Source organism: Petaurus breviceps, unplaced genomic scaffold, assembly GCF_028583685.1.
Source record: "Petaurus breviceps papuanus isolate PSGF00001 unplaced genomic scaffold, PetGlider_PUasm1.0 77, whole genome shotgun sequence".
NCBI classification, from domain to species: Eukaryota; Metazoa; Chordata; class Mammalia; order Diprotodontia; family Petauridae; genus Petaurus; species Petaurus breviceps.
The window spans coordinates 14,272,680-14,299,201 of record NW_027186492.1 but is presented as its reverse complement, the minus strand read 5'-3'; the positions used below and the strand labels follow the sequence as shown (position 1 = coordinate 14,299,201).

The window sequence follows — 26,522 nt, the reverse complement described above, 5'->3', positions numbered from 1 at the left end:
TGGTATTCAGTTACATTTATATATCATGATTTGTTCAGTTATTCCCCAACTGATGAATATACTTCCTTAGTTTCCAGTTCTTTGTCACTACAAAAAAGACCTGCTATGGTATTTTTGTGCCCATAGAAGAATTTCCCTTGCTTTTAGCTTTTGGGGGGATAGGCATAATAGTGCCATTGATAGGCCAAAGGGTATGCAAAGTTTAGTGACTTTGGGGGCATAGTTTCAAATTATTTTCCAGAATGGCTAGACCAATTCTCAACTCCACTACCAATGAGTACATCATTGTACCTATTTTCCCATAGCACCTCCAATATTTATCATTTTACATTTTTATCCACTTTGTGAATTTCAGGAGTGTGAAATAAAGCCTCAGAGTTTCCTTAATTTTAATTTCTCTAATTATTAGTAATTTGTGGAACTTTTTAATATGGCTATATATAGCTTAGATTTCTTCCCTTAAGAACTACCTGTTCATATAATTTAATCATTTATCAGTTAGGGAATGACTTATTTTTACAAATTTGAATTATTTCCTTACATATCTTGGAAATGAGATCTTTATGTCTCTGAACCTTTACTTGCTTACTATTTAAGGTCTAAGAAAGAAGCTGTCAGATATCTGAGTTTGGTTAGGTGAGACATGATCTGTGAGACACCATACTTGCACTCCAACAATTTTTGTTATTGTTGTGTTTTGTTTTGTTTGCTTGCTTTTTGGAGGGGGGAAGGCAGGGTAATTGGGGTTAAGTGACTTGTCCAAGGTCACATGGCTAGTAAGTGTAAAGTGTCAGAGGCCAGATTTGAACTCAAGTCCTTCCACCTAGCTGCCCCAACTCCAATAGTTTTTAACCTAGAATAGTGCTTAGAACATGAAATGTGCTCAATAAAGAATTGTCAATTGATTGAAAATGATAAACAAATTACAGAAATGAGTTAATTATTACACCAACATTCCTTTCTTGGAAAGTCATAAAGAGAATGATGTAACTTAAAGGAGAAATTAACCAGGGGAAAAAAATTAGTCACTCACTTTTTCCATGTTCAGCTTCAGTGGATTTAGTCCATAATGACTTATAAACATAATACTTGCATGGGTGTGGACCAAGGGTACCTTTTCAAGACTAAATGGTATTCAAGGTTATATCTGAGATCAAAGGATATTATGACATTGTTTAAGTCAAATAAATTCTCACAATATGAGGTGTCACATACCTCATAGGGTGTGCTTTATAAACTTTAAAGTGTTATATATAATTAGTGTTATATTCTGTCATATTGTCATTTTGGGAGAAGTGACAGAAATGCCCTGGCTATCTTATGGAAATGAGGATATCAACCGTTTATGCTGTGTCAAACCTACAACCTTCCCTGTTTTTATTCTCTTTTGCACACTCCTTTGTGATCCTACTAAAATATTAACAAAACCTTTCTCATTTGTGATCTTAATGGTCTTTCTAGTTGTCAGTCATAACTGAAACTTGACTTTCTCCTTATAGATACATTTTACTCACCACTTTTTTCAATGTTGGATGCTCCTTTTTGTGCTTCTGAAATCACAGGACCAGAAGAAAGAGTTTTTATACCTTTATACATCATCATCACTTCTAAGATCTTACTCTGTCATCAACATTCAACTCCTTTGGAATTCAGCATTATATGATTATATCACCATGCCAAGACACTTTTGTCTGCAATTTATAGATTCCCAAGGAATTGTCCTGTCTTAAATTATATACTCCTTATATTAATAAGCACCCGGCTTATAGCCTTGCTCTTTATCAACTCAGAATCCCATTGGTGAAAAGACCTCAGCAGTCATCTCGTCCATCCCATACTTGAACAGCAGTCACCCAACAAACAGAACTGAAATAGTTCTCTCCAAATTTATCAAGTCTTTCTTAATTGGTGAATCCAATAGCCTTTTCTCAATCCTCATTCTTCTTGACCTCTCCACAATATTTGACAGTCGACCACCCCTCCTTCCTCGAAACTATCTCCTTTACTCACTGAGTTTATGTGACACTCTCTCCTCTTAGGAGACTTGCTCCTTCAAGACTGAGCTCAAATGCTACCAACTACGGGAAGCCTTTACTGATTCTTTCATTCATTAATGTTCTACTCCTTTTATTTAAATTTAAAATTACTTTGTTTCTACTTTGTATCTATTTTGTGTTAACTTCTTTATGGATAACACTGTTCCCTCCTGTTAGAATTAATCAATTAACAAGAATTTATTAAGTGCCAGGCATGGCACAGGAGCTGGAATGCAAGTTCCCTAATGGTAGAGAGCGCTTCATTTTTGTCTTTCTATTCTGGTGCCTAGAACAGAGGCTTTTACAAAGTAAGCATTTAATAAATATTTATTGATTAATTGATCTGCAATCTCTCCTCAATTCTGTACTCACCACTCCACTGAGACTGCCTTTTAAGGTTAGGAATGACCTCTTAATGGCCAAAAACAATGGCTTTTTCTTGATCCTTGACTTTTCTGTAGCCATCTCTCCTCTGTCTTGTGGCTAAACTCCTTTTAAAGACAACCTGCTATAGATACCTCCACTTCCTTTCCTGTCACTCTCTTCTTAACTTTTTATATTCTGGTTTCTGATATCATCATTCAACCAAAACTGGTTTCTCTGGAGTTATCAATGATTTGATTGTCAAATCCAACGGCCTTTTCTCATTCCTCATCCATATTGACCTCTCTGTAGCCTCTTACCTTGCAACCTCTTGGTCACCTTCTTCTCCTTGATACTCTCCTCTTTGGGTTTTCTTGACATTACTCTCTCCTGGCTCTCCTTCCAATTATCTGACCAGTCTTTCTCAGTCTCATTTGAAGGATCTTCATCCAAGTCATACCCACTAACAGTGCTAGCTCAGTACCCGGCACAAAGTCAGTGCTTCATAAACGTTTATTGACTGATTGACAGATAATTGTTAACCATGTTCTCCTTGATACTCTATCTTTTCATGGACTATGTTATTGTTTTCTAGGGTGTTGCTATTTGTTTTTCTTTGTCTCCTTTGTTAGCTAGTTCATCTTTTTCCTTATGTCCCCTAAATTTGAATTTCCCCCAAGGTTTTTATTCTGTCTCTAACATTATCATCTAAAAGAGTCACTCTACTACCAGCCTCTTTTCTCTCTATACTTTCACTTATTATATCTCATGCACTTCTTATTTTAAATCTCATTAAGTAATGAGGTTTGAAATTGGAATAGACTTTAATAATTATCCATGTCCAATCCCATCATTTTACAGATGAGGAAACAGGTCTCATAATTGTTAAGTGACCCAAAGTCACATGATTTATGAGCAACATAACCAGTATACAAATCCAGGACCTCAGATTCCAAATTCAGTACTTTTTTTGTCTCCATTATAAATATGTAGATAATTTTCAAATAGATACAAATGTATAGACGATCTCTCTCTGAGTCCAACCCCATATTTCTACTAGGTGTCCCACAAATATTTCAAATTCAACTAATTCCAAACTGAATTGTCTTTCGTCCAAAAATTTCCCTCTCTCTTCTCTCCATTTCTATTGATGGCCCCATTATTCTCTCACTCACTATGGCTCAAAATGTGAATATGCTCTTTGACACATCCTTTTTCCATTATTTACTTCATTAAAAAGTATGTGGGAGGAGGGAAAGGTTTATGAAGACTAGAAAGGTAGAAAGGGGTCATGTTATTAAGGACTTTAAAAGCCAAACAGAGAATTAATATCTGATCCTAAAGACAATAAGGAACCACTAGAGTTTATTGAATGGAGTGAGAGTGGGGATGAGGGGGTTGGGGGGAATGTGGTCAGTCATTCATTTTGGAGGACCACTTTGACAGCTGTGCAGAGGATGAACTGCAATGGAGACAGAGAGACCAACCAGCAGACAACTGCAGGAGTTTAGGCATGAGATGTCAAATTATGCTTCTCAATGATACATAAGTCCAATCATGTCACGTCTCTGCTCAAAAACATTTGGTGCAATCCTCTAGAATAAAATTGCCTATTATATAACATAAAAATTCCTTAACTTGACATTTATACCTCCTCAGGATCTGGATACAACCATCCCAGTCATATTTCACACAGTTCCTCTTTGTGTACAAATTTTTCACAAAATTTAGACAACTAGAGATTTCTTTATGTTGTCTTGCCCTCTCCTGCCTCCAGACAGTTAGTCAAACATCCCATTCCTAAAACCTACTTCTTTCACATCTATGTATTTTTAAAAGCTTTCACATTCTTCTGGGCCTGTCTTGGGTGCCTTCTATTACAGGAGACCTTCCTTGACATCTACAGCTAAAAATATTCTTTCCAATTTCCAGATTTCTTATATCTTCCTGGTGAAGATCATCTTTGCCCATACTACCTTCAACCTGACTTTATAATTATTTTGATACATAATAACCCCTGTACTCAGTCAAGATTCCTTAAGAGAAGAAACTTTCATTTAAATTTGTACTTTTAGCACATAGGATCTCTGCCTTTGACAGAGTAGAAACTTAACATTTGTCTAATTGAATTGTAATTAATAAAATACCACAGATGTAGAACTGAAAGGAATCTCAGGAGCTATCTGCTCCAATTGCACAATTATATAGATAAGGAAACTGAAACCCTGGTGTGGTTAAATGATTTAGCCAAGGTCACACAGACAGTAAGCATCAGAGGAAGGATTGGAATCTTGGTGCTCTGACCACAATGTCAATATGTTTTCCACTGAGTATTACACTATGCATTTTCATGGATGGTAGTGGATTAAGCCAGGATCAATATTGACCATAAAATAATAAAGGAATTAATTAGAGACTATTTGTATTACTTTTCAGATTAGTTCATACACACAATATTATCAGAAATTGTGTTGTTGTTTAATTGTTTTCATTTGTGTCTGAGTCTTCGTGACCCCATTTGGGAAGTTCTTGGAAAGATATGAGAGTGGTTTGCATTCCTTTCTCTTGTTCATTTTACAGAAAGACAAACAGGGTTAAGTGACTTGCCCAAACATGAATACTGACAGTTAGTAAGTATTCTGAGGCCACATTTGAATTCATGACTTCCTTACTCTACACCCAGCACTCTATTTACTGTGTAGTATTAATAATTAAAATATAGTTGTTTCTTTTGTTTTCTATCATGGCATTTCATTAACAGCTACCTGAATTTAAGAGTCAACTCTTTGACTTTTACCTACTTCATGTGTCTTGGTAAAGAGCTGTGCAAGAAAAAGTCTTTCAATTACTCAACCTCATCTTCATAATGCTTCATCTATTCACTAGGTTTCAAAAGAGTGGCTAGATTTTTTTTGAAACACTGTTGAAATGTTATAACTTAGAAATGTTTTATTTTGGAATAACCAGGGACCTGTAGTCAAATGGCCTATGTTCAAATCCTGGCTCTGTCACTTTCTAGCTTTGTGACATTGGGCAAGTCACTGAGTTTCAGTTTCATCATCTATAAAATGAAGGTAATAATAGTTTTACTACTTAAATTCACAGAGTTTTTCTGAAGGAGGTGCTTTGTAACTTTGAAGTACTATATGAATACAAGTTACTATAACAATGTTTGTGTATGTCTCACAGCAAAGTGGGGAACTAAGGTCAAGTCTATGTTAATTTATAGCACAAAAAAATTGAGTGCATTACAAGAACCTACACTTGGGTGGCTCAAGATGGTGGAAAAAAACATGGAAATGTAGATTTTAAATATAGACACTATGGCAAGTATAAAGCATCCTAAATAACCCAGGGCATCTGACTTATTTAGGAGAAGCTCTGTTTTCCAATGACATCTCTTAACAGGATTTTTTTTAGTGACATATTTGCCTCAGCTGCCAAAGGGATTCGTTTACATCTGTCTCTTGCAGCATATGCTATTAAGTGACCTGTGCCACTAGGTCTCCGATCTTTAGTGCATTACATGGCACTGCAAGTCATAAAATACAGTGAAGTGAAAGGCTTTCCCAGCCATTTCTAAGTGCAAATACCAAATGGATGGAAAATGTCCTCTTCCCAATAGACAGCTATTTTAGTACACAGCCTTTCAGCACCAAACAAAGCTACAATAAATCAGAATCAAAATAATAAGTTACAAATTACTTAGATGTGGGGTTTGCTTTTCCTGGAGGCAGGGTGGTATCTTGGATTAAAGTTCTGGACTTGGAGTCAAAAGAAACTTGGGTTCAGATTCTGCCTCAGATACTTTTACAGCACCCCCATAAAAGTACGCAGAGTACAAACATGAATTAGGTAGAGAACAGGTAGTTTTATTCTCACAGAGAAAAGAGAATGTCAAATAATAAAGAATCAGAAAAAAATATAATCATTTAAAGGGTTATTAGCTTCATCAGAACATTTGCAAATAATTTCTTTGAAAATTAGTCATTCTCCCCCCAAGGCTCTGCCCTGGACCTTCTTCTCTCCTCCCTCCTTTTTACTAGGCGATCTCATCAGCTCTCATGGATTCACCAATCATTTCTATTCAGTTGACTCACAGTTTGACCTGCCTAGCTCTAATCTTTCTCCTGACCTCTGTTCCCAAATCTTCAACTGCCTATTGAACATCTTGAACTGGATGTCCTATGTCAAATTAAACATATTGAAAACTGAACTCATTAATTTTCACTCCAAAATCTCCCCTCTTTATAACTTTCTTATTAGTGTGGAACTTACCACCATCCTCCAAGATTCCCAATCCAGATGATATCCTCAATTCCTCATTCTCACCTCTCATACACAATTAGTTACCTGCTGGACAGGCACCCAAGGAGGGGAAAACACCAGCTCTATTTCAAGATCTCACAAGGCCCTATATGAAAAAGAAGACAGCATAAATGGAAGATGTGGCTGCATCTCAGGCACAGGTTTATCTAGAAGGCTATGAGATTATGGCATAAAGATGTCCAGAGAGAAATGAATTTATCTATCTGTCCCTCTAGACATTAGAGAATTATCTTTACACTTTGAGTCTTTCAAGAAAGAAAACTACCTCTTTAATATTTCCTCAGATATATTAAATTGGCTCAGCAAGCAATTATAAGAGTAATTGCATGGCCAGCCAAAATTAGTCAGAGGATATGTAGTCCTATTCTGAAGTGAGGGTGAGAGAAGGAGGGAAAGGGCCTTTCATCATGAATCCACAAGGAAATACTACATTATAAGTGATATAACTATGGGCAAGTCACTTAATATCTTTATGGGTGAGGTTTCTCATCTGTAAAATGAATCCCCACAGTTATTGCATATGCAAAGTGCTTTGCAAACCTTAATTGCTAAAGCTATTTTTCCCTCATTCTTCCTTCTTTTTGACAACTCTGTAAACTTTTACACTCTTGTTCACTGTCTTCTCTAGGTTTTCATGACACTATGCTAGACCGGTTCCCCTCTAGCCATCTGATGATTCTTTGGTGTTCTTCACTGGGTCTTCTTCCTGGTTATGCTCACAAATTGTGGGTGTCCCCACCATGGCTTTGTCCTGGGCCCTCTTCTCTTTTCTTTCTATTCTGTCTCACTGAGTGATTTTTATCTAGTCTAACTTCTTTCCTAATGTATAACCTCACATTCCCAATTGCTTATTGAACATCTCAAGCTTAAAATATCCAAAAGAGTGCTCATTAGCTTTCCTTCCAACCTGTTCACTCTTTCCAACTTCCTTATTATTGTTGAAGGCACCACTATCCTCCCTATGAACCAGGCTCACAACCTAGGCACAATCCTCAATCCCTCATTCTCTTTCCTCCCCAATAACACACATACACACACACACACATTCAATAATCACCAGTAGCTCCATATTACCTCTGGGATCAAATAGGAAACCTGTGATTTTAGAGCCTTTCATAATCTTGTCTCTTCCTACCTTTTTGGTCTTTTTTATACTTTCTTCCTCTCCGTGTACTACCCTATAATACAGTGACAAAAACATGGTTGCTCTTCCTCATACATGAGACTATCTACTGACTCCACACCTTTTTATTGGTTGCCTCCCAAACTTGGAATGCTGTCCCTTCTAACCTCTCCCTCTTAATTCCCTGGTTTTCTTTTTTTTTTAATTTTTATTTATTTTTAATTTATGGAATAAAACAAGCATTTCCATAACACAGCACAATAAAAGAGATGATTGGTCATAAAACTACAACTCTTATTATATACAACTTACTATCTCTCTTAAATAGATAATAAAGTTATCATGTAAGTTTCTTTATTTCTTCCCTCCCTTCCATCACCATAGAGATGGCTACCATTAGACACATATATGTATGTAAAATAATTCTATACATATTTCTATTTATCAGTTCCTTCTCTGGATGCGGATAGCATCTTCCTTAATAGGTCCTTTGTAGTTAATTTGGCTAAATGGTTGCAAGCCCAAACAAGTTCTTGTAAGAACTTAAAAATGAATTTTTTAAAATCAAACAAGAGAGATCAAAGAAAAATTAGGAAAGAAATAAAAGCAATCAGAGAAAATTATGAAAAGAAAGTTAACCAATTGGAAAAAAGAGATCCAAAATCTTAAGGAAGAAAATAACTCCTTGAAAACTGGAATTGGGCAAGAGGGATCAAATGATGTGATAAGACACCAAGCAATAATACAACTAGAAAAAATAGAAGAGAATCTGAAACGTCTTATTAGCAAAACAACTGAGCTATAGAACAGATAGAGGAGAGATAAATAGGAATTGTTGGACTACCTGAAAGTTATGATTCCCCCCAAAAAAAGAATCATGCTTTCTTCAAGACTCAAGTTCCACCTTCTGCAAAAGGACTTGCCCTATTTTCTATTATTCATGCCTTCAAGAGAAATTCAAGAGAAATGAATTACTTTCCATTTACCAGATATGTAGATATAGATATACATACATGCTTCTTACATGTATATTTTTGCATGCTGCATCCAACATGAGAATATGAGTCTCTTGAGGGTAGGAACCTTGTTTTTGCTTTTCTTTGTACCTCCAGTCCTTATCACAATTCGTAGCTTATAGTAAACACTTAATATATGCTTGTAGACTGACATTAAATATCAATTATTTCTGTTGCTGTAAAAAGATAGCAGTGTGAGAATTGAAGGGGGACTATGAACAAAAAACAAGCCAAAGAAATGTTTTGGGCTTTTCCCCTCATAAATTCAGGTGCACTGACTATGAAATATGGACCGTTTTCCTACTCATTCTATGTAGACTGCTTCCTCTCCCCCCCACCCAAATATACATAAACAGTTTTTCCTTAGTCTCATTATCTCTTTTTGGGCAATTTAGGATTTGTTTGTACTACTATAAATAAGAGAGGGATAGCATGAAGGAAGAGGTAGAGGAAGAAGCAAGGAAAGGAGAGGAGTGGGTGGGTAAAGAGTTTTTGTTTCTAACTTGACTTAAGCAAATCCAACATCTCCAAACAGCAGTCCCACATAGGACAATGACCAGGAGTTAAATAGCAGAAAGAAACTTTTAAAGTAAGGATACGTCAAAGAATCAGAAAGCTGGAAAAATAACTACAGGAAGTCATCTGGAATCAATAAAATGGATGCAACTCTAATAAAGGAAGAGACCAAAAGAGATGGTTTTAGATGTACTTTATTCGGTAAATCTCCCAGGCACAGGTTTATCTAGTAGTATCTAGGAGTAAATCTCCCCCTAGAGTCAGAGCCCAGGCTATGTAACAAATGTGTGACCTACCTAATTTATTCATGTGTTTACAGAAGTGATTAAATAAATAGCATATTATAATTATGAAGCAAAGTATTATCTATACTGAAGCTTTTTTGGAAATGATGCTGGGATAGAAAAGTTTGACTGGTAAGGATTGGAAACATTTGTGGTTAATAAAAGAAAAAAAATTAAAAGAAAGACTCTATGCCTAGGGTAGGGAAGGGAGGAAGGTCTCTGGTTATTATGAACAAAGACTTTTATTTTCCATGAATCACCATTGCTATTTAACGGATGTTGCTTACTCATTTTTGATGCTATTAGAATAACACATAGTTGGCTTCTGTCTATAGAAAATTACTTTAGGTCTAAGATGCCTTTGTAATATAGTAGAAAGAATAATGATGCTAGAGACAGAGAATTGGGGTTCAAATCTTGCTTCTGATGCTAGGGATATGGCTTTGGGCAAGTGATTTAAGATCCCTGAGCTCAGTTTTCACATTTGTAAAATGAGGGGACTGTACAATACAAATCCTTTCCAGCTCTAAATTTATGATATTCCCTAGCCCCAGATACCCATTCCAGGCTACATGATGAAATGCTGTACCAATGAGTTCTATTCCCCAAATTAGTTACAAAAATAAAAGTAACAAGACACATTTATGGAGTACTTTAAAGTTTTATACAATATACCAACTCTGCGAGGTAAGTAGTTGAAGCATTTTCATTATTACCACTTTACAAATGGGACAACTGAACCAGGAAAGAAGTGGTTTGCCAAAAGTCACATAGCTATTAAAAATTAAAGACATAGAAGGACAGAGACTAAACCTGTGGTTTCATTGGTAAAAGGAAGTCTCTTTCAATGTAGACTGACCCTTCTCTGCTACTCATAGTATAATTTAGAGATTGGCTAAGGCACTGAAAACTTATGTAAAACAGGGATAATAATAGCACCCATCTCATAGATTTGTTTTGAGGATCAAATAAAAATGTGTGTGTATCTATCTATACATATATATCACATACATAAAATGTGTGTGTGTGTAAAATGATTTATTACTTGAACTTTGTCTGTTTCAATTTCCTCAACTGTAAAATGAGGTTTAAAATAGCCTCTATTTCACAGGGTTGCTGTTAGGATAAAATGAGACATTTGTAAAGTATTTAGCACAGTTCTTGGCACACACAGAAGCACTTAATAAATGATTATTTCCTTTGAAGACACAGCCTTAAAGCAGTATGTAATATTAGCCATCATCATTAATAATAAAATCACTTATGAATATGTACAGCTTTAAAGATCATAAAAGGCTTTACACACATGATCTCATTTGATCTCCACAACAACTCTATGAGAATGGTACAAGCATAATGTTCATTTTACAGATGAAGTAACTGAAACTCAGAAGTTAAGTGACTTGCTGAGGGCTACACAGTAAGTATCCCATACAGTACTTGAACCCAGGCCCCCTGATTCTAATACAGTGTTCCATTCACTGTTATGCTCCCTTAAATGCAATGTTGTTTTTCTCAGACATCACTTTATCTAACCAGAAATCAGTTTCCCCTGCTGAAAAGATCGCCTTCCAATGGGAACTGACCTGGTGCCATTTGCAAGAGTGTAGTTAGACACATTGGAAAGATTGTAAGAAACCTGAAAGAAAGACAGGCAAAGGGCCTTGTTCAAAGCTGAAGGGGACTGAGAGGGATAGAAAAGGAAATATAGTCTCTAAGGAATAAAGAAGCTCTAAAGAAAAGGAAAAAGAAGGACCAGGAGACTAAGAAATTTCACAAAAGCCATCATTTTTCTCTACCAGATGTTACTGCAGGGACAGAATGTTCTTTGGGATCCAGGCAGTTTTTCCTTTTGGGAAAACAAGTGGACATTCCATCCTCAACCAACAGAGTTCTGGAGGTTCCTTGAACTTACCCAGGGTCACACATCTACTAAGTGTCTGAGGCCAAATTTGAACACAAGAAGATGGGTCTTCCTGACTCCAGGCCCAACACTCTATCCATCACATCATCTCATCTACCTGTCCTTCTTGAATACAACAACTAATTAATCATTCAATAATTATTTATAAAGCACCTATTATATACTAAGCCCTATATCAGGTGCTAGGGATATAAAGAGAGAAAAGAAACTGTATACAAAGACAAGATAATAACAATTGGAGTTTGTCCTTTTCCTATGAAGCCTGCCCCATCATATTCTCTACAAGGCCCTACAACCAGTTATGCAGGGCATTTTCTTGCTTTCCTTCTCAGTCATCTGATATGTCATGTGAATTAATTGTGCTTGAATATTTAGAGCTCTCACTGTGCATTGTAACTAAATAAGTAAATGATTTTCTGGCAATAGCAAGAAACCGCCTTTCACTTAGAATGAGTACAGATGCAGGCCTGAGGGATTATACTATGATCTGTGCCAAGGAAATGGAATGAGAACAGAGGAAAAGCCATTGCAAAAGCAACCCTTATCCTTCCATCTCATATTTGCATGACATGTTTCAGCAGCATATAGGAAACAATAGAGCTGTCTTACCAGGACACTTAGGGATGGGGAACCTATTTCCTCCAGAGTCTTTCCATTCTATGTTTGGACAACAGATAGGAATTTGTCATATACTCCATGCCTATCAAAAAATATTCGACTAGGGCCATACTTGTAACACTCCAACATTCATCTTAACAAGTGAGGGAATCCCACCGACCTATGTTTTACCCTCTTTCCCCAACCACCCTTAGCCTGATTGTCTGGAGCCAATTACCAGAAATTCACCCACATGATTGGTCACCATTACCCTAATAAGAATATTCCACAAACATGGTACGAACTCTACCCACAGATGGGTGAGGAAAAAGTATGGTATTTGAAAGAACTAGTCAAGTGTTGTCTGCCTCTTGGAGTCTGAGGAGAACAGTAAGAATTTGGTTCTACTACATCCTGGTAAAGACATTTAGTTACAGGTCATTGACCTATGTGGCACCTGTCCTTGAAACTCGACTGAATCAAAGCTGACTGTGTCTTCAAAGACAGGCAGAATGGAGTCCAAGAAAGCTGCATGAAGCCTCTAGTTGAGGACCTTCTGAGGAATCATAGGTGAAAGCATTTACTTTATAATACCGTAAGAGCAGTATCTTTTCAATTCCATATATTTGTCACTGCTACATGAAAGGTTTATGGCTTTTGATGACACTTAAGTGGAATTCTTCTCATATCACTATAACTATCCTTGTCATATTCACAGCCTTAGAATACCATGCAAGCAGTTGGAAAACTATTAATAGGAGTGTGTACATATATGTATATATATATATGTGTGTGTGTGTGTGTGTGTGTGTGTGTATGCAGGTAGGTGGAACTCAGATCCTGGGCAAATCACTTAACGCTGTTTGCCTCAGTTTCCTTTTTTTTTTTTTTGCTTTTTGGAAGGGGAAAGGCAGGGCAATTAGGGTTAAGTGACTTTCCCAAGGTCACACAGCTAGTAAGTATTAAGTTGTCTGAGGCCAGATTTGAATTCAGGTTCTCATGACTCCAGGGCCAGTGCTCTATTCACTGTACCACCTAGTCACCCCTGCCCAGTTTCCTTTTCTAGAAAATGGAGAGGGAAATGGTAAAAACCTCTTTAATCATTCTGCCAAGAAAATCCCAAATGGGGACAGGACGGAACTGAAATGACTCAACAACAATAACAAATGTGTATATAGTGTTGTGCCCAAACCCAAATTACCCATCTTCTGATTTGAAGCCCACCAAGCCCCTTTATATATTAGTCTTTATCTCCATCCTATATCCTGTAATAGTTTGAAACAGCTTAAAGAATAGTCTTGGGTATTACCCAAGGCATAGTCCTGGGGTTATGGCACAAGTTTATCTTAAGGAGAGACCACCCTGTTCTGTTCCTGCTGACCAAGCAGGGTCCCCACACCCTTTACCCAGAACATGACCCTAGCCTGTCCCCTCCACCATGTACCCTCTACCCTGTTCTGGGAGGGACCCCCTCATTCCAGGAAAAGTTGCACCCTTGTACCCTTGCACAAATTAGCCCTGAGCTATAGATCTAACCAATGGCAATTCTTAGCTTCTGCGCATCATGACTTATGGTAGTTTCCCACCCTAATAGTGGTTTTTGTGCTTTTAGCCTTTATAAGCACTGTATGTACCCCAATTTGGGGTTGCCTGATTTGAGTGTATACTCTAGGCAGTCACAAGCTTAATCAATAAATCCACACCTAAATTTACCTTGAACCAAGGCCTTAGCTAGCTCTTATTCTCTGCACAACAATATGCGTGTATGTGAATGAGCATGTGTTTGTGGTATTCTATGATGGTATTCCTAAGCTATTCCTAGTATAAGAAGGAAAAATTTAAAAGCAGGGAGAAATTAGGAACCCGATGAAAATCAAATAAGCTTTCTCTAGACTAGTAAATAAATGAAATAATTTGAAAGAAATAGAAGTTTCCATTAGGCAATCCCTTATTGCAGTAGTGAGTTCACCCTGTTTTACTTTTTAATGAAGTTTTTATTGATATTTTTTGTGTTTCACAGAACCAGTTTCTCCAAGGCTACTTCCCTCTCCCTTTCCAGAAAGCCATCCATATACCAATAGTATTTTTTTTCTAAAGGTTTCTTTTATTTATTTTTTTTAAAGCAATTGGGATTAAGTAACTTGCTCAAGGTTACATGGCCAGTTATTTCTGGGTGTGGTGCTGAGTATCTGAGCCCAGATTTGATCCAGGTCATCCCGACACTGGAGCCGGTGCTCTTACTCACTGAGCCGCCTGGCTGCCTCTAAGCAATTGGGGTTAAGTAACTTGCTCAAGGTTACACAGCCAGGTGTTTCTGGGTTGGTGCTAAGTGCCTGAGCCCCGGATTCGATCTCCAGGTCATTCCAACACTGGAGCCGGTGCTCTTACTTGCTGTGCTACCTGGCCGCCCCCCCAATAGTATTTTTTTAAAAAGCAGGAGGGTCAGTAAGGCAGATAGAGAGGGAGAGAGAAAGAGAAAGAGAGACAGAGAGATGGAGACAGAGAAACAGAGAGACAGAGAGATCATATAACTCTTTGGAGGTTGAGGTATGATTTTTAAAAAAACTCTCCATCTTATAGGAAAATTTGCTTAACTGTTACCTTCTAACTAAAAGGTGTGTTGCTGTTTGCTAGAAAGTTGTGATTCAAATAAATATGGGAGGCAGCAGCTGAGATCCAAGAACCTGACAGAAGAAGAGAAACAGCAAAACATAAAAAAGTAGTTCCATCAGAGCTGCATATTTGAAGGAGAAGAAGCAGCTAGCCCACAGAGGCTTCAGCTAAATGAGTCCTGATTGATGGAAAGAGGCCAATTTGGGCCATTGGACAAGAGTTTCAGTTCTTGATATTGCTCTTCAGAGCTTAAGAAAGGTGAGGTCTCTCAGGAATTCTCATTGCCCTTTTCTGCTCCCTATGAACTAAGAAGGAAAAGCAAAAAGGGGGAAGGTGATTTTTGCACCTTATTTGTGATGCTAAGATTTAATTGGATGACACAGAATCCTGGTTAATGAAAAGCTAGCTAAGTGTCTTTACTTTGCTTATATAGTCAACTTCAATTATTTGGTGTGAGCTCTATGGACAGCACAGTATCCTGGTGAGTGAATAACTATCATGGCTGGTCTAAACAGAAGAGGAACAGTCATCTTGAGAAACTTTACGGTTCTCAGTTGTAAAAGGAACTAATATCCAGATTAAGAGGCAACACTTTGCCAATGTTCTTTCAAGTATAAGTCAAAAGAGCTTATAAATATACATTGGTTCAAAAAGTGGATCTGGAGTCATGAAGACCTGAGTTCAAATCTAGCCTAAAATACTTAATAGTTGTGTGATCCTGGGCGTCACTTAATTTCTGTCTACCTCAGTTTCCTCATATATAAAAAGAAGATAATAGTAACACCTACCTCCCAGAGTTGTTGTGAGGCTAAAATAACATTTGTAAAGCATTTGGCAAACCTTAAAGTACCATATAAATGTGAGTTATTATTATTATCATAATATGTCAAAGAGTTTTAAGAATCAACAAACAAGTAATTAGTAATATACTGGTTTTGTGGAGTATAGATATTCCAGAATGTACCACAGACATCAAACCCTGAAGTCCAGAGTTATGAGTCACCTCCAACACATGAGTTTTTCCTCTTCACATTCTTCCCTTACAGGTTTATAATATATGCCTCTCCCCCCCACACACCTCCACAGGTATTAATGCCACTGGTAGGAGAGGGTGAATGGTGTTTTCTATGGGTTTTGATATTTTTATTCATAAAGTGGATTTAATATATGAGTACCTCTAGTGTTATTATAATTTCTTTTGATTTATTTCTAAGTAAATGTTTAAAATCTAAAAATGACATTATAGTGAATAATTGGTTTTCATAAATGGAAACACACTGATGCAGGCTCAAGAGATGAAGGAGTAAACAGAGGAAGTATATTTCCCTCCACAAGATTATCCCTAGGATCCCAAGAGAATTTAAGTAACCTGTTGGTGGTCTTTCTGGGAACCTAGATCTGCTAGTGTAAGAGTAGGTTGGAAAAAGCAAGCCAGTACATAAAAATATTAGGAATCATGAAGAGTTGAACATGACTGAAGCAACTGAATTGACAATATCCTCACACTTCAGTAAGAGGCCTGAGGACCTACAGAATGGGTGGTCATGACATATGGGCATCATGCAATTCTTAGTGAATGGATCAAATTTCTCCCAAGGGACTTGTGATACATGGGCAAGTTAATTCCCAGTCTCAAACAGCAGAGTTTTTTCTATTCCTAAAACATAAACCCAAGGTCAAACAAACCTAAATTCCAGTGAAGAGTATAGTATTTCTGGGTGTATCTGTTAACCTTCCTATCAGAAAGATTGAGGTAGAGCTCTCTTGAGTTCAAGAATTCTAAGTTACAGTAGGCTAAGATGGCCAGATGTCTGAACTAAAGTTTAGCATTAATATGGTGTAATGGTAATGTAATTTTGAATTTGAAGATCCCTTTGTGTTGGCAAAAGTAGCAGGTACTTAGCACTTAGTAACTGATCAAGCCTCTGATTGGGGGAACAGAAGGTATGAACTCCTGTCCCCTTATTACTGACATAACAGGAAGTTGGCTGAGGGAAGTGAAGTAGGTAATGCTGTATATATAGTAGGGGCCCCAGAGAGGCATAGTCAGAATTTCCTTGAGACCGAGATCTGGAGGCAGAACAGCTACAGAAGAATGGAGAACTGAGTCCTGAGAACTTGTGGTGGTGGAGCTTCTGAACAGGAGCCCAGAGCCAGGAGCCAGGAGCCCAGGTGACTGAAGTATGACCAGGATGCTGAGACTTTGTTTGTTTGTGGCTTGGTTGAGCCTTGAATTCCTTGGAGCAGAAATAGTGAAAGAGCTGACATGGACCAAACCCTGTGAATGCCAGTGTAGAGCAAGACCTCTCCAGAGAGTTGGCCAAGGAACTGGGAGCTGTCTGCCATTGAATCCAGGTGACAGTCTGTTGAATCCAGGTAGAATCTGGGACCATGGAAGGGGATCTAGGGAATCTGAAAACAGGCCCCAAGTCAAGATGAAGAAAAGACCTCTCCTTGGGTACTGAGTAATTATGGAATTATAGTTTACTAGTGACCTAAGGGGTGGAGAGTTTTGTGCATGATACTTAGTAAGACTTTACTAAATGAGTGACTGATTTGTACTTTGAGTACTTTGACTATTGTTACTGATAAGTGACTGATTGAGTTAATCAAGACTTTGCCCCAAGAGTGGAAGACTTTGACTGTGCACTTTGATACTACTGATAAGTGACTGATTGAATTAACTTAAGAGTGACTATTTTACTTTGAGACTGTTGTGAATATTATATTGTGATTTTCTGTGATAAGTTGTAATATAGTGAATGCTGTATTTGGAATTATGCTGTACCTTGATTTTCCATGGATGTTTTGCTTTTGTTATGGAATAGAGTGATCACTATACTGAGTAATCAGAACCTTAAAAAAGCTGTTCACAGTAGCAGTTCTTCTGGAAAGGTTCTGTGCATGGCATTACATATGGTGAGCCCCCAAGAAGGGGGACCCTCAGGTTGCCTAAGAAATGACAAACTGGCCCAGATTGAAAAGGGAGCAGGTCAAAGCTCCTGTTTAGATCAGAGTGGGACCAGCCCATGAGTAGATCCCACATTTCCTGCATGGGTAAGAAAGTGTGGCCCAATTTATTTTTTATTTTTTGCTTTTTGGAGGGCAATTGGGGTTGAGTGACTTGCCCAAGGTCACATGGCTAGTTTTTGTGTTAAGTGTCTGAGGCCAGATTTGAACTCATGTCCTCCTGACTCCAGGGCCGATGCTCTATTCACTGCACCACCTAGCCACCCCTGGGTGGCCCAATTTTTAAAAGAAAAGGGAAAAAATACAATTTCAAAAGATGAAACTACAAATCAAACCAATAGTTATAGCAATGGGGTCTCCCATTTTTCACAGGCATTTCCCCATATCAAATAGATCCTTCTTTAAATTGGCCTGCTTAGCACATTGCTGTAGTAAATATGTCTTAAACAAGACCATACACTCCCTGCAGAAGTGTCCCTGAACCAAGTAACCTCCCCTCCATGTCTGAGTGGTTACTATTCATTGTCTAAAACTGATCTGACAGCATCTGTAATCAGGCAGTCCTCAGTGACCTGGAAAGGGCCCTGGAAATCAACTTTCATTAGCCAGCTTTTACCTCCCACAGCCCAAGCCTTCTCAAGACCTCCTCTTACTGCAGTGTTAAGAAGGAAGTGCTCAGCTGAGCAAGCATCTCCCCTGTCCATCAGGGATTATAGACGGCTCCCTCCCTCCTCTCAAGTCACAACATTCCCCTCTCAACTAGGCTAAGACACCAGGCCCCAAACACAATAAAATCTATTTTAAGGAACTTTGCCACAGATTTTACCTAATTGGATCATAGAGTTGGAGCTGAATGGACCTAAAATTTGCTCTAGTACAAAGTTACAGAAACACAGATTTTATGATTCAATAATTTTGTATTAGTGGACTATATTATCATGTAATCTGATCAATATTCAAAGGAATTCTCAGTATTACTCATTTGTTTTATAAATGAGAAAACTAAGGTTGTGTGATATCATGGAAAGAGAGCGCTGGGCCTAGATGAGTCAGAGGTCCTAGGTTCACATCCTGTTCCATTTATTAAATGTATATTCTTAGAAAGTCACTTAATCTTGCTGGGCCTTAGTTTCCTCAACTGTAAAATGAGAAGGCTGGACTAAATGATATTGACAATACCTTCCAATTCTAAACATATGATCCTATAACATTCAGAGAGGTTAAGCAACTTGCCCAAATAACAAACAAGCATCAAATATTTGGATTTGAATGTCACCCTTCTGACTCCAATTCCAGTAGTCTATCCACCATGCTAGTAACAATTCATTCTCAATGCTCATTGCAGCAGGAAGGGATATTGGGTTATAACAGTCACAATGGACTATGTTGGTGCTTCAAGAACCCTCAGCAGAGTTCTCAGGTATTCAGGAGTCACTGTCTTCTTTTACGTGGACAGGACCTATGACTTTACTCACACAGGAAACTCTTTTTGCCAATATAGGCTTGCAATGGTTTTGCAACTTGGCTTAGAAAGAGGCTTGGGACACTGAGAGATTAAATAATCTGCCCAAAGTTATCAATCATATAATTCAGAGTCAAGATTTACACAAGTCTTTCAGACTCTGAGACCAGCTCTCTACCACTATGGCATTTTGCCTTTGTAGTAACTGTTTTCTTGATAACCAAGTGACCCTTCCATGCCAATACACAATATTGACAGGTTCACTGGAGGCTCATACTGTCTCATTCACAATCCTATTCATTCAAGACATTCAGCATCTGAAATAGAGAAAAAAAAACAAACCCACATCTGTAGTATTTATTTACTCAAACCATCTTGAAAGTTCAGTCAGTCAGCAGCAGGAATGATCTGAGCAGGGAATGCTATACTGATCTTCCAGGCTTACTAGGGTGGGGACTGATGCCTCTTATTTAATGGATTCCCCAACTCCAAAGGAATATTTAAAATCACTTGTTGAGTTAATGATTATCATTTTAAAAAATAATGTTGCCTTTCCCTCAGCTGAGGAGGAAATGACCAAAAACACTGTAAATAAACAGTGACACCATCTAGCATTGCTCAAATATAAGGAAGAAAAGAAGTCTCTCCATCTTTGACTTGGGGATATACTATCAGTAAGATTATTGGAAATACATACATGTACATGTACATATATACACGCACATATATATGTTCATTTTCTATCTGTAGAGCTCCATGTCCACATAGGAATCCATTGAAAATAATGATGTCTCCTTCTTTAGATCTCTGTAAGTCCATAGTTGAGCTATCAGATTGATGAAGAGGGAGCTCTTTTTGTAACTTAGCCTAGATATCACAGTCCAGAGAAGTTCATATAGCTCAATTATTAAAACCTAGACTTTATGTTGGAATAGAGTTCTTCATTTTAATAGCCTTGCCAAGCAGGAAAATGACAATTCAAGGTTGAAGAAGAAGAAAACCACTTTCTGCAGGAAAGTTAAAGTTATTTTGCTTCCTATAATTCAAAGGATCGTATATTTAGAGCTGGAAGAAATCATGGATGCCATCTAGTTCAATTATAAGAGGAAACAGAGGCCAAGAAAAGTTAGGTGACTTGTCTAAACTCACACAGTTAATATGATGGTGTTATGGGAATGTGAATTTAAGATCTTCCCTGTCCCTAGGCCCTTTGATAGACTTGTTACATGGAGCCTGTGACAGGAGGCTTGGTTTTCAGGAAGGCCCACACCTTGGTGCTCTGTGATTGGTTTGTGGGTCAAGCGGGTTGTGAAATTCTCTGAGCCAGGAGAAGGCTATATATAAACCCCGGTGTGCGGCTTTGTTTTGGGGCTCAATTTGAGAAGCATTGTGTGATTTGACCAGACGAGACTCTGGTCAGCCGTTGAGCCCCCTGGTTTTGAAAACCCAGATGTTGATGCTTCCTTCTCTGGTAACTTACTAGGTATGGACGTAATGGTCAAGATAGTTGGAGGTCTGTCTGCTTGAAATATTTATCTGGTTTCTTGTAACTTCTGTCTGTATACTCTGAAGTTCAAGGTGTTGACTTTTTCCCCTGAACTAGATAAATGATATGTTTGATTGATCAAAGCAAGCTTGTTAACCCATTTTGAGTTACTTTCCTTTAGAAAAGCAGATCTAAGAACCTGTGTTGGCAGCCACCCTGGGGATGCTGGAGTGCTTGCTCTTACAGATGGTAAGTCACATGGGATATGAACCAGGATCCTCTCTAAATCTAATGTTCTTTCCAGCACTGAACCAGTTTAGAAATTACTGGAGCTTTCATTAAAGATTCCTAGATGATATTCATAAGATATAGCTTCTCAATACTTTTTATTCTTCTCATTTAATGACCCATTTAAAAGGTGGAAGGAAGTCCAGTATTCATCTTACAGACATAGTCAGTGTTCAGAGTTTACTCCATCATTCTGGTCCCTTTTAAGAATCACAGTAGGTCTGAAAGCAAGGAATAAGAGGGGACAGAAGTAGAGCCCAGGAAAAGGATGCTAGTTCACCATATTCTTTTGTTTTGCTTTGTTTTGTTTATTTTCACCATATTCTTACAACACAAAGTTTGCCACCTTCTGTGGTCACCCATTGACTATTTAAGGGTCTGTCTACATCTGCACTGAGAGACAACATGGTCTAGTAAGAAAGCAGGCTCTAAAATCAGGGAGAGCTGGATTCAAGTCTCCCTTCTGATAAACACTAGCCGTGTGACCCTGAGCAAGTTGCTTAACTTTTCTGTTCCCCAGACAACTCTCTAAGTCTCTAAGTTGTAGAAGTTACTGATCTGCGTTGCTGCATATGATGTCACCAGGAATTTAATCCAAGTCTAGAAAGGGGAAAATATAACAAATGAACTAATATTCTCAGTCCTCTTGGACAGTGGTCCTACAAGGACCCTCAGACACCATTCTAAGACATCCTTTATAATAATAGTCCTACTTGGAATTTTTCATAAGGCTATCTCAGTATGTAAAAGTCTAGTCTTAATAAGTATAAATTTATTAACATAGATTATCACCATTACTTAAGGAACTTTAACCAAGCTAAATCAGTCCCCACAATAAAGAGATCAAAAAAACCCTAAAAACTGCTTTAGACAGCAACTGCATTTGGTCTCTTTACCAAGTGAAAAGAAATATGGTAGTAACACCAATTAAGAATAGAAATTCATTTGTAAGATGATATGGAGGAATATGGTAGAAGATTAAAAACAGTATTTTCTCCTAAAATAACAATAGTGAAGGGAAAAATAAGCTACATAAAGGTTGGCAAGAGATCCAGTTAAACCAGGTCTTCCTAAAAGCATTGAATAGTTAAACTAGAAAAATGGCAACAAAAAGATGAAAATAGAAAAAGAACTATCAAAATCATTATAAAAATTATTTTCTTATCAATAAAGTGGGTTCACCTGTACTTGGACACTAACAAAAAGAAAAACATTCCCCAAGTATCTACCAAAGACCAGGCACTGTGCTTGGGTACAAGGAATACAAAACAAACAAATGTACAAACAAATTAACCAGTTCATGACCTTTAACAGCTTGTAATATCTTGGGGAGGGAAATAATATGTACACACAAAAGGAAGTATTTTAAAATGTACAAAGCAAATGCAAAGTAATTCCCACTGTAGGGGAAGGTACTAGCAATCTAGGGGGAAAAATTTATCTATCATATAGGAAGCATTTGATCTGGGCCTTAAAGAAGGGTAGAGATTCTATGAGGCAGAGATGAAGAAGAAATGTATTTCAGTCGGATATGGGAAACAGGTCATGCAAAGCCATGGAGGTAGAATGGAAGGGGATGGAATGGAAAAACATTCATTAAATGTTTACCAAATACCAAGCACTGTTAATAAGTGCTGGGTAGGCAAATAGATAGTTGAGGTAAAGTACGAGACTGGAAGGAATGTACAATAGAAACATAGACTGCAAGGCAGATTGTGAAAGGCTTTCAAAGCCAAACAGAAGAGTTTGTATTTTGCCTTAGAGGCAACAAGGAACCATTAGAGTATCTTGAGCAGGCAGCAGAAACATAATATTTGTGCTCCAGACATATCAACTTGGCAACTTTATGAAGATGAATTAGAGACAGGAGAAATTGGAGGCAGAAAAAAGAATGAAAAGGGTATTACAACAGATCAGACAAGAGGTGCCAACAGCTTGAATTAGGGTTGTGTCTACATGAATGATGAGGAGAAAGACATACAAAATACTGTGGAGGAAGAATCAACAAGACATGGCAACTTATTGGGCATAAGGGGTGAGGAAGAGAAAAAGAATTGAGGATGACTATGAGGTTGTGAACCTGGGTAACTAGAAAAGTGATAGGGCCATCAACAGAAATAGGGAATTTAGGAAGACAAAAGGGTTTGGAGAGAAAACAATTATGTTTTGGAGATGTTGAGTCATGCTAGGAGTGAAATGATTTTGAAGGTACTGAGACATGAGTCCTCAAGATAACTGAAAGATACCAAGCACTTGCAACACACACACACACACACACACAAACACAAACATACACATTACTTCTAACAAAGAAAAGATTGAGATAGCATCAAAAAATACCACTCCACCTGTCCATCTGCATAAATATTTATCAGAAAAAAATCTAAAAATACATTGAGAACATCCCTGATGAAGTTATGCAAAGGAACAGGCAGGTTTTTCAAAAAATACAATATTCTACAACAGATCACATCTTTAAAGTCAGACAACTGACTGAAAGGTGTAGAGAATACACTGTACTTATTGTTTACTGCCTATAAAAAAAGCTTTTGATTTCTTGGAGAAAAATGCAACCCTAGAGGCTCTTCTCCAATGCCAGCATCTTACAAGAATTCTTAAAACATGAAACAACAGAAAAATTTTGTTCAATAACACTCCAATTATTAATATCTGGTGAGAAATAAGACAGGGACTAGTATCCTTCCCAACAGTGTTTCCCACTCTCATGAAAGGTAAAATGTCAAAGTCACAAACGTCAAGACCATCTATCAGAGAATCCATATGGAAAAAAGTTACCCAATAAGTGGTGAAATCCTTCAGGTGCCCTTGTTTATTGATGATGTGCTGATTTCATCGAGTACTAGGGCACTGCAGAGCCTCCTAAATGAAATTCGTGATTACTCAAAAAAGTTCAGCCTAGCAATCCACACAGCAAATATTAAAGGGACAATAAATGCCTATTGTCCGAACTATGAAATGCCACTGGATAAAGCCTGTCCATCAATCAACAAAAAAGGAAAGAAGGAAAGAAACTGCATTGATTAAACATCTGCTATGTTCCAAGTACTGTGCTAAGTGCTTTACAAATACTATCTCATTTGATCCTCGCAACCCTGAGAGCTAGGTGCTATTATCCTCCCCATTTTACAGCTGAGGAAACTGAGGAAAACAGGGGTTAAGTGACTTGCTCAGGGTCACATAAGTGAGGGTCTAAGGTCACATTTGAACTCAGGTCTTCCTAAATCTAGGCACTGAGTATACAAAGAAAAAAATAAAATACTTCCTGATAAAAGGTGCTTGTGTTTTATACAACAAGTGTACATTAAAAAAAAAATCACATATTCTAAATAAAAGGTAATTGGGGTGACTAAGTGGTACAGTGAATAGAGCACTGGCCCTGGAGTCAGGAGAACCTGAGTTCAAATCCGGCCTCAGACACTTAACATTTACTAGCCATGTGACCTTGGGCAAGTCACTTAACCCCAATTGCCCCTTCAAAAACAAACAAATGAATGAATGAATAAGTGGTAATTTCTGAGGGAAAAACTATCCTAGTAGATACTGTTGTTCAGTCACATCTGACTCTTCATGACCTGATTTGGGTTTTCTTGGCAAAGATACTGGAGTGGTTTTTCATTTCCCTCTCCAGCTCATTTTTAAAGATAAGGAAACTGAGATAAACAGAGGCAAGAGACTTTCCCAGAGTCACATGGCTAATAAGTATCTGAGGCCAAATTTGAACTCAGGGAGATGAGTCTTCCTGACTCCAGGAACAGTGTTTTATCCACTGTGCCACCAGGCTACTCTAGCAGCTAGCCAGAGGAATCTAGAAAGGCCTCATGTCAGAGATGGTACGTGAACTGAGCTTTGATGGAAGCTAGTTATTTAAAAAGGTTAAAGTAAGACAAAGTAAATTCCAGGCACAAGAGGCAGCCACAGCATAATCAGTCAGTCAGTCAAAAAGCATTTATTAAATGCATACTATGCACCAGGGACTCTGCTAAGCAATGGGGATACAAACAAAGGTAAAAACACCCCTGTCCTCAAGGAACCTACATTCTAACATGGGAAACAATATGTAAACAGCTAAGTAGATGTAACATATATACACAGCAGATGGAATTAACTTGAGAAGGAAAAGCTCTCACACCTACAGGGAAAGCAGGCATGCAGAAGGTGGCACCTGAATGACAGAATTTTTTCCTTGAGGGACATTCAATGCACAGGTATTGAGATGAGAGGTGGAGTGCCGTGTTTGAGGAACTGCAAATAAGTTGGTGTAGTTGAATTGTCAAATGTGTGAAGTAATGTTCAAGGAGACTGGAAGGGGGGGGGGGGAGGCGGCCAGGTGGCTCAGCGAGTAAGAGCACCAGCTCCAGTGTCGGGATGACCTGGGGATCAAATCCAGGCTCAGATACTTAGCCCCACACCCAGAAATAACTGGCCGTGTATCCTTGAGCAAGTTACTTAACCCCGATTGCTTTAAAAAAAGAAGACTGGAAAGGTAAGAAGGGACCAGATTGTAAAGAGCTTTAAAGGGAATATAGAGGATTTTATTTTTGACATTGGAATAATAGGAAGCCATTGGAGCTTAATTAATAGGGATGTTACATAGTTAGATCTGCACTTTGGTGAAATCATTTTGGAGGGTGGTCCTTCATTCTCAAAGAGGACCCTGACAGAGATGATGACATGACTTGCAATTGACTTTTTTTTTGTTTTTTGGAAGGGGAAAGGCAGGGAAATTGGGGTTAATGACTTGCCCAAGGTCACATGGCTAGTAAGTATTGTGTCTGAGGCCAAATTTGAACTCAGGTCCTCCTGACTTCAGGGCTGGTGCTCTATTTACTGCATCACCTAACCTCTCCTTGCAATTGAATTTGATTGGAGTGAGGGAGGACTATGCAAAGTCACCAGCCTCACTTTTTCCTCCAGAGTCATCTGAGTCCAGTGGCCAGATAAGGATAACTGGAGATGGCTCAGGATGCAGTGGGAGATCTTGGTCCTTTTAAGCTGAGGTCTCTTCACAGTACCTGGAGGAGGGTCCCCTTTGGGTCAGGCAAAATCATTTTAGTAATTGAGTGAAGGATAGATCAAAGTGGGAAGAGACATGAGTCAGGCCAATGATAAGACCAAATTGCTAATTAAGTTATGGATTTATGAAATAGGTGCAGGCACCTCTAGTTCTTTGGGTACACACCAGAAAAGACCACAACGGCAGAGGGAAATGAGGCTGCAATCACACTTTAATAAGACACAGAAGGTGCAAGGGCAAACAGAAATAGACACAAAGTAAGACAAACAATGAAGGGGGTACAAAGAGACAGACAGCATGGAGAAGGGGATGGGGTGATGGAGGAAGGCAGGTGGCATGGAGAAGAGAATGGGTATGAGGAGAGGCATGGAGAGTAGCTCACATAACCACGGAGTAGCATTTGAAACACTGGGTAGCAGGGATGGAAGAATGCTATGGGCAGGAGTTTGAGGTCTCATTTTTATTGGGCTTTTTTGGGGG

General features: G+C 38.1%; 1 long non-coding RNA gene across 3 annotated transcripts in view; it reads right to left on the bottom strand.

Moving 5' to 3' along the window:
• Nucleotides 1-26,522, bottom strand: part of LOC138175530 (uncharacterized) — a 160,633-nt gene that overhangs the window by 87,104 nt on the left and 47,007 nt on the right. Inside the window, exons 1-2 of one of the 3 annotated variants that reach the window (XR_011172021.1) lie at nt 7,864-7,937; nt 6,678-6,813 (exon numbers count right to left, since the gene is read on the bottom strand). This is a non-coding gene — a long non-coding RNA (uncharacterized lncRNA). Of the gene's footprint in view, nt 1-6,677; nt 6,814-7,802; nt 7,938-26,522 lie in introns of those variants that run through there. The other 2 variants (XR_011172022.1, XR_011172023.1) reach the window with 2 other exon arrangements.